Source organism: Capra hircus, chromosome 7 (genome assembly GCF_001704415.2).
Source record: "Capra hircus breed San Clemente chromosome 7, ASM170441v1, whole genome shotgun sequence".
In the NCBI taxonomy this organism is placed as follows: Eukaryota; Metazoa; Chordata; class Mammalia; order Artiodactyla; family Bovidae; genus Capra; species Capra hircus.
The window spans coordinates 74001114-74009815 of NC_030814.1; positions in this window are offsets into that span (position 1 = coordinate 74001114).

Genomic DNA, 8702 nt, shown 5'->3' on the forward strand with positions numbered 1-8702 from the left:
TTGATTATTTTTTAATAGCAACGTGAAGTTCAGCATTTCTCGCCTGATAGAACTCCTGAAATGCATTGTGCAACTCAAAAGAAGCCTAGGTTTCTCAATAGGACACTATAAACCTGATTTCAACAGATTGAAAACAAGATGTGACAAGCAGTTTGACACTGGCCCTCCACTAATTTCCGCTGTTTATAAAGAGGCACATCTGAATGGAAATAGCTCTGCAGAATGGATTGGTATGGTTGGGGCCATGTCAGTCCGCACAGAAAACCACAGTAGAGGGGAAAATAAGCAGCCATTGATTTCCTGTGAAAGCCCCCCTGAGTCTGGGGAAAGCAGCCAATACAGGGCACCAGCTGCTCTCTGCTGGAAATCCTTTGTGGATTTGAGGAGGGGTGTGAGTAGCCCCTGGAGAAAGCTAGAGAAATGGTGGATCTAAAAAGAACACACACACACACACACACACACACACACACACACACACACACACCCCATAACTAGGATAGAAGAGGTAGGGATGACTGCCTGAGCCATACTTCTTTCCTCAAACTAAGCAGGCTTTTTTTTTTTTTTTTTTTCCCTCAGAAAATGGAGGGGGTGGGAGGGAATCTTCAACAAACCCTACCTTTATTTATGCAACATGTTGGGAACAGTTCCAATGGGAATTTCTCATGCTCTTTCACGTTCCCTGAATTCTGTTGGTGGTTGAGTCCTTGTTTTCTTTAAACTGCTCTGATCTAATAAGTATTTGCCTCAAAACCGGAACAAATACTCAGTGTGATTGCAAGTCCTCATTTACATAATTGCATTATGACAATAATTTCAGGAGGATAATAAATAAGGAATATTTTGATGTTTGCTGGCTACGATGCAAAAAAAAAAAAAAAATTCCCAGATTCCCTTCTGAGCACTTCCATGACAATGTCACTGAGTTAATGAGTATAAAAATCTCTTTCAAGATGGGGCAGTGAGCAGTCATCCTTTGTTTCCAGTTCAGACACTGCAGGCAGTGTGTTTTACAGTGGTATCAAACGTTCATGAAGGTGTTTCAAGAAAGCACTGAACAATAAGTTTCAGATGTCCTCTGAAGTTTGAAATACTTGGCAGTGTTACTCCTTTACGAATGTTAGTGGTGAGCACTGCTATAGCGGTAAGTTGGCCAGAATCAAAAAGCAGTTTTTCCCCAAGAAGCTTGGTCACCTGCCTAGAAAGTCATTGGGAAAACATGCCAACATTCCAGAAGATGGCATTGTCCTATGATAAATAGCAAGCCACTAGAGAATAATAAATCTTTTAAAATACAAAAAAAGGCATCTTGTATAAGAATATCTGAGCCCTGTTAAATTTTGTTGTATTTCTATTTTTAAGAGAACGCAAATAACTTAAGTAACTTGATTACTAAATTTAAGGAAGTTATTGATCTGTAGCTTAAACATAGAGCCTATTAGACATAGAGACAAAGCAATTTTTCACTTTTATTATAAATTCATTTATCTTTATTTAACTGACAGTAAATATTATTTATATTGGGAAAGAGAGGGCCAAATTTTAAGAATGTTACTTAAAAACAGTTTGCTAGTCAACTTGCTAGTATAAACAGATTTCCAGGAAAATATACAATGTACAATTTTTCTAGGACTCATCTATATCTACATATTAGTGATGAGTTATTTTTTTCAAGAGAACTGCCACATACCTATAGGACAGCTTTTTAAAAATTATTTACTGAACAGTAATGCCATTTTACTATTTTGTGATTTAAATGTTCTGCTAAATCATTTTAGATGAAATGTGTGGTGAAATCTCATAGTTACTTTCACATGCTTCTCTCTTTTTATTTCATGTGGCTTGTATCCTCTTTCTGAAATTCCCCTCTCTAATTCTTATTATCCTTAGTACAGACATGAATGCAGGTGGTCGAGAGCCAGGACTGGTCTTTTAATAAACCTGCAGAGATGAGGCAAAGCCAGCTATATCATTGATAAGGCAGGGAAACATAGATAACCTTATGTGCTATGCATAAATACAGCCTACTTTTAGGTCCTGGACCCAGGATGTGGATATTGACCAAAAGAAGAAGAAGAAGAAAAAAATAAAGATTTCAGAGGTCAGGTGGTAACTCTGAATCCTAGAGAACACAGGCATTGGCTTATAACCAGAGACCTTCCTCAAATCAATTACACTTCAGCCTTTAAATAAAATTGTCACTGTTTTTTATAGTCTCTGGATCAGGAAAAAGGGTAGGAATAAGAATAGATGCTAATTCTTTTAATTCTCATGTTTCATATTATCTTAGTTTGCAATTATTCTGTTAGTTTTCAATTAAGGATGCTTTTATTCTATGGAATATACAGGCTATTTGGAAATTCTGATTCCAAGATGGTTAGGGACCTCCTATGCATTGCAGAGAGGTGAACTCTATGAAGTTCCTGCATACACAACCTCAAATTGAGCAGTTCCTATGCTCAGTTTCTGTGTGACACAAAAGTCACACCGACAATTAGGAAAGGTCGAAAGTGTGACAGTGACTAACCAAGAGCCAGCGTCATCCACAAAGCAAAAACAAAAACAAACCCCCAAAACTGTACACTTACTTAGGAATGATTATTAATCCAGAAAGTAGAAGGTTTTTAACCAAATAACTCAGATTACTCGTTGCAAAATCCATTCTTACCACTTTTTACTTGTTTCTTTAATACATCTCTAACATCCCATGTGTGGTTATTTACATTCTACTTGATTAATATCCCAAATTTCCTTAAATGCATGACTGCTAGTCGTGAATTGTTTCAGACAATCTGGTCTGAAAATAGTTATTGCAGCTTCATTGTCAAAGGGTATTTTCTTGGGTAAAGTAAAGTTTAGCTTAGCAGTTATCTTTAAATTGCTATAACAAAATATTCCATTGTCTCTGTTGCTTTTTTTTTTTTTTTTTTGAGAAATAGGCTATTTGTTGACCTATTAAAAATATTTTAAAAATACCTTTCTACTGTGGATATTTTAAGGATTCTATAATAGTGTACTTGGATGTTTGGAGTTCGTAGGGCCTCTTAAATGGATGGAGTAATATCTAATCTCCAGTTTTGCAAAGTGTCATTAAGTTCTCAGCCATTATCTCCTAAAGGAGAACTTTTGCCCCCTTATTTCCTCTTCTTTCTTTCCAGGAGTTAAGTTGTGAAGTTTAGATTGTCCCACTGTATTCTTTATGTTTATCACTTTCTCATGAAGTTTCTATCATCTTAGCTTTTCATTCTTCATTCTAGACAGTTTTCTGGGAGGTCAGTTTACCACTAGACCAGTTCTCTCTTAGCTGAGTTTAATCCACTATTAAACTATTCTACTGAATTCTTAATTTGGGTTACTGCACTTTTTGTTTCTGTGCGTGTGTTAGTCGCTTAGCTGTGTCTGACTCTTTGTGACCCCATGGACTGTAGCCCATCAGAACCCCTGTGGCCATGGGATTCTCCAGGCAAGAATGCTGGAAGGGGTTGCCATTTCCTTCTCCATTTTGTTTCTAGTATATCTTTTAAAGAAGTTTTTATTGCAAATAATATTAATAATGTCTTTTCTCTTTCTGCATAGAGCAAATAAACTATTTTAAATTCTATCACATAGTTGCTATAGCTGTTTTCTCTAGTGGGACTGCTTATATTGCCTCTCATGCTGAATTTTTTTTTTCTTTTCATGGTGTCTCATATCATCTGGCAGAGAAGGCAATGGCACCCCATTCCAGTACTCTTGACTGGAAAATCCCATGGGCGGAGGAGCCTAGTGGGCTGCAGTCCATGGGGTTGCTAGGAATCAGACACAACTGAGTGACTTCACTTTCTCTTTTCACTTTCATGCATTGGAGAAGGAAATGGCAACCCACTCCAGTGTTCTTGCCTGGAGAATCCCAGGGACGGGGGAGCCTGGTGGGCTGCCATCTATGGGGTCGCACAGAGTCGGACATGATTGAAGTGATTTAGCAGTAGCATTTCATTTGGGGTGTGATATTTTATTTTCAAAATTGACTGTGAAATCAATCTGAAGCTCAAGACAATGTTATCTTCCACCAGAAATGTTTTTTTTTCTTTTGTTAATGCCATTTAACAGGGAATTCTAACATGCTGGGAATTATGTGAATAAAATTTTGGAATTGAAATTGAGCTGAGCTACAGTGCTTGCAAGTGCCTGTCTTTATCTGGTTTATTCTTACTCCTGGGAACAGCAGTTTCGGTTCCCCATTTAGAGAGAATAAGGGTAAAAGCTCCTTATCCCTCTCTGACCCTGGATTCAAATACCTTTCCTCTTAGCTTTCTGTAGCTGTGACTCACAAGTGACATTCAGCCTCTCAGTATCTCAGAAGCAAGCAAAAGTCACTTGAAAGTGTGGGTCAAGTTCTTCAGCACAAATCCTTTCCCAGAGCAGGGCCAGTGTGTTCTAAAATTTAGTATATTTTTGAAGTCTTTTAAAAAAAATCTGTTTCAGATTGTGCCCAACTTTAAGAGTTGTCCTTGGTGCACAGGTCATCCCTGTTTCCTAGTTTAATGTTAATAGAAGATGTAGTTCCAAGTTAAACTGTTCTCCATTTTATGAACCAAAATACAGAGCATAAATACAGAAAGCCTGGGCTTGTTCCCTGGGTTGAGAAGATCCCCTGGAGAAGGGAAAGGCTACCCACTCCAGTATTCTGGCCTGGAGAATTCCATTTAGTATATAGTCCGTGGGGTCACAAAGAGTCAGACACGGCTGAGAGACTTTCATTTCCTCAGTTCTTCTCATATTCAATCATTGTTAGTGTTCAGCTTTGTAAGAAAATGGTGTCTCCAGGTATTGAGTTTCCTTTGAAATTTTAAGCACAATATTGTATCTCTCATATGGTCTCTGTTTAATATTTCTTCTGATTTCTGGCTTCTTAATTAGAATCACTGTTTTTACTATCTAGTATTCCTTGAATCTGCCTTCAGTTTATTACGTGACCTGTACTGTTCATTATAGGGAGAATGTTGTCAGAACCACCAAGTCATAATGTAAGTAGAGGCATGAGCACTTTATCATCAAAACGATAAAAACAAAAGAGGAGCTTAATGAAAGAGACATCAGAAATGCAGGAGATAGAATCAACATGGCAAAAGTTTTTTTGTTTGTTTTTAAAGCTCATAAAACAGACACAGCCCTGGAATGATGAATCAAAGAAAAAGAGGTATAATATATTAAAATAGTAAGAATGAAAAATAAGCAGATATAGATGAAGCAGGAGTTACAAAAATTTGAAAATTATGAATGCTTTTGCCAGTAAATTGGGAAACCTGGATGAAATGGATACATTGTTTATAACTTCCCATAAAGAAATGAAGAATCCAGTGATATTACAGATAAATTATTGATATTCTCAAGAAAGAATCTTTTCAATCATATAGTAACCCAAAACTATAAACAGAGGGAATGCCCCATATACATTCTATGAAGGCAGTATACATCCTCTTAATAGCAAAATTTGCATTGGCCAGTGTTGGTGAAGATATGGAGAAATGGAAATTATTATACAGGAAGTATACACCACTGCATTAATTTTCCTGAAGCTGAACATGTACAATTACCTTCCTAGCTGTATAGTTGATGTAGAACTTCTTTAAATCTTTTTATGAGCTTTACATTGTAACCATGTACACAACATATATGGAGATAAAATGTCATAAAACAATCATTATTCCTACTATGTCTAATGTTCTAATATTTTTAGTTCTATCACATAACTTTTTCATATGGTTTATGTTATATATTACTAATTTGATTTCATCTTCCATTAATGGTTCTCTTATCTCAGTTTGAACAACTGCACCATAGAAATTCTTACTAAAAATCACTGTATATGCAAATGAGTTTCAATTGTTAATAATTCAGTTCAGTCTCTCAGTCGTGTCCGACTCTTTGTCACCCCATGAATCGCAGCATGCCAGGCCTCCTTGTCCATCACCAACTCCCGGAGTTTACTCATACTCACGTCCATTGAGTCCGTGATGCCATCCAGCCATCTCATCCTTGGTCGTCCCCTTCTTCTCCTGCCCCCAATCCCTCCCAGCATCAAAGTCTTTTCCAATGAGTCAACACTTCGCATGAGGTGGCCAAAGTACTGGAGTTTCAGCTCTAGCATCATTCCTTCCAAAGAAACCCCAGGGCTGATCTCCTTCAGAATGGTTGTATCTCCTTGCAGTCCAAGAGACTCTCAAGAGTCTTCTCCAACACCACAGTTCAAAAGCATCAATTCTTCGGTGCTCAGCCTTCTTCACAGTCCAACTCTCACATCCATACATGACCACAGGGAAAACCGTAGCCTTGACTAGAAGGACCTTAGTCGGCAAAGTAATGTCTCTGCTTTTGAATATACTGTCTACGTTGGTCATAAGTTTTCTTCCAAGGAGTAAATAATTAGATGTATAAATAAATCAGATATCTATATAATAGAATATTATCAATTAATCAAAATGATGCAAATACTATTATGTGCATCAATAAGAATGACTCATAAAAATGTAATACTGAGCTAAAAAACAAGTTATAAGAGAATGTATACTGTATAATGCTATTTAGTGCAAATCCAGATTAAGTTGCATCACAAATTGTATAAGAATCTTTTATGAATTCCCTGGCAAAGCCTTTTTCTTCTTTGTTTGTATGTTGAAGATTTAAGAAAATCAAAATGTAGAGTCTGATACTGCATGTGTCTCAGTCACAATCTAAATTGAATTCTCACCCTTTCAGTATTATCTTATTTTAAAATGAGAATAATGTAAGAGAGTGGGATCTAAAAAATTGGGATAGAGATAGCTGAGCAGATTTCATGAAAATGAAATAGTTTTTTTAGTTGTAGTAACTTTTATACCTTGATGTTGAGCTAACTAAAGTATTCAACTATTTCCTATGATAATGTCATCAGTAGAAGATAACTTAGAAAATGTGAAGAGAGTATAATACTATGATAATGAGAAAAAGACAATAGAATCTTCTGTGGAATAAAATTCATATGAAATTGCCTTGTCAATGTTATGTCCTCACTATACCCACAGAAAATTTAACTAGTGTTAAACTTGGACAATAAACTCCATCAGAACTAGCTTTACACTAACCTGGCCATTTATTTAACACATAGTTAAATACCCACTGTCCTAGACATTGTATTGTGAACTCAATCACAAACCTTATGTTATTCTAAAATAATTAAAAATAACTTTTGCATTATAGAAACTACATCTCTTTGTTAAATCTGAAATTACATTTCCATGGTTTCCCTCTGATGCATTTACTCACTAATGTGTAGCTAATATGTTTACTAATTTTGCAGTCATTGGCTATCTCCTGCTTTTGCATATTACTTATGAATCCCTGCTTTTAGTCTTCCATTAATATTTGCAGACATCTTGTAGCCAAGTTTTTATGATAAGTCACTTGACATAACTTCTAGAAGAGGGTATAACAGAGTTATAATCAAAATGTTATTATTTAATGGTTGTACTTAACATCAAATTATTTACACCTATTTGGACAGTAGACTTGACCTCTTAGAAGTTTCTCCTGAAAACTTCGTAGAATACCTGAATGAGTCATGATTTAAAGAAATAAAACCCAAAACACACACAGACATGCACACAAAACATAAAAACACAGTCTTATTAAGACCAAAATATTTAAGTTCGCCTATGTTTTGGACATTGATGTTTTTTACAGTGTAGAGGATGATAATCCCATGGTCAGAAGAAAACCCTTCTAATACTTTGAAGGTCAAAAAAGACAAGGACAGTAGTTTGTGCATTGCTTCTTAGACACATTAATGCTATTTATGTGTATTTCAGATTTATGTTTCTAAAACTAGACTGTTATGCATAGCTTAATTGTTTTGCTTTGTATTTTTATATCTGTGAACATCAAAGTCAAGGTTCAAAGTGGGTTAGGTCAGACCAGTTACAAGATGGCTGGCTTACTGTCATAGAGAGCAGTTAACTGGAAATAACCACATAATCATTGTTTCAAAGAAACAAAATACAAATAAATTGTACATAAATGTTGACAATGTCATCCACATCTCTGTGCTTAACCTTCACAGTGCAAAGGAAAATTGGGTATTCTGATTTACCACTGTAAAAGAAATATATAAAATAATTTTCAGGTAAAACAAAAGCCTTAGAGAATCACATAAAAAATTGGTTTTTTTTTCTCTCCTTGGTCAGATATCACTTTGAAATAGAATCCCTGGTGGAATACTGATAGATAGTTTCTCCAGTCATGTGGTCCTTGAAGACAATAAAAGCAGGGGTCGTAAGAACTAAAAACGTAGTTAAAGTTTTGAGCCTTTCTTCTTCTGCTCAGGAATACATAATAGATTCGCTTAATATTTTTATTATGGAGAATGCCTTCCTTTTCTGATCGTACACTGTCACTCTGAATACTTTATATTGTCCTTAGTCTTCCTACTCATATTTTCCGCTACCAAATATACTAGACTAATTGTGAACTTTTATTACAGCTATATTTTCAGTGTCCAGCACTGTGTTTAGTATAAAACAGGTGTTCAGTAAATATCTATTTAATATCGGGTTGGGAAACTAAATTTTAAAGGCTGTCTTGTGGATGTTTTAGGCTTTGTGTGACCTCTGTCACAACCACTCAACTCTGTAGTGAGAAAGCAGCTAAAGAAAATACGTAAATGAGTGGGAGTGAATATGTCCTGG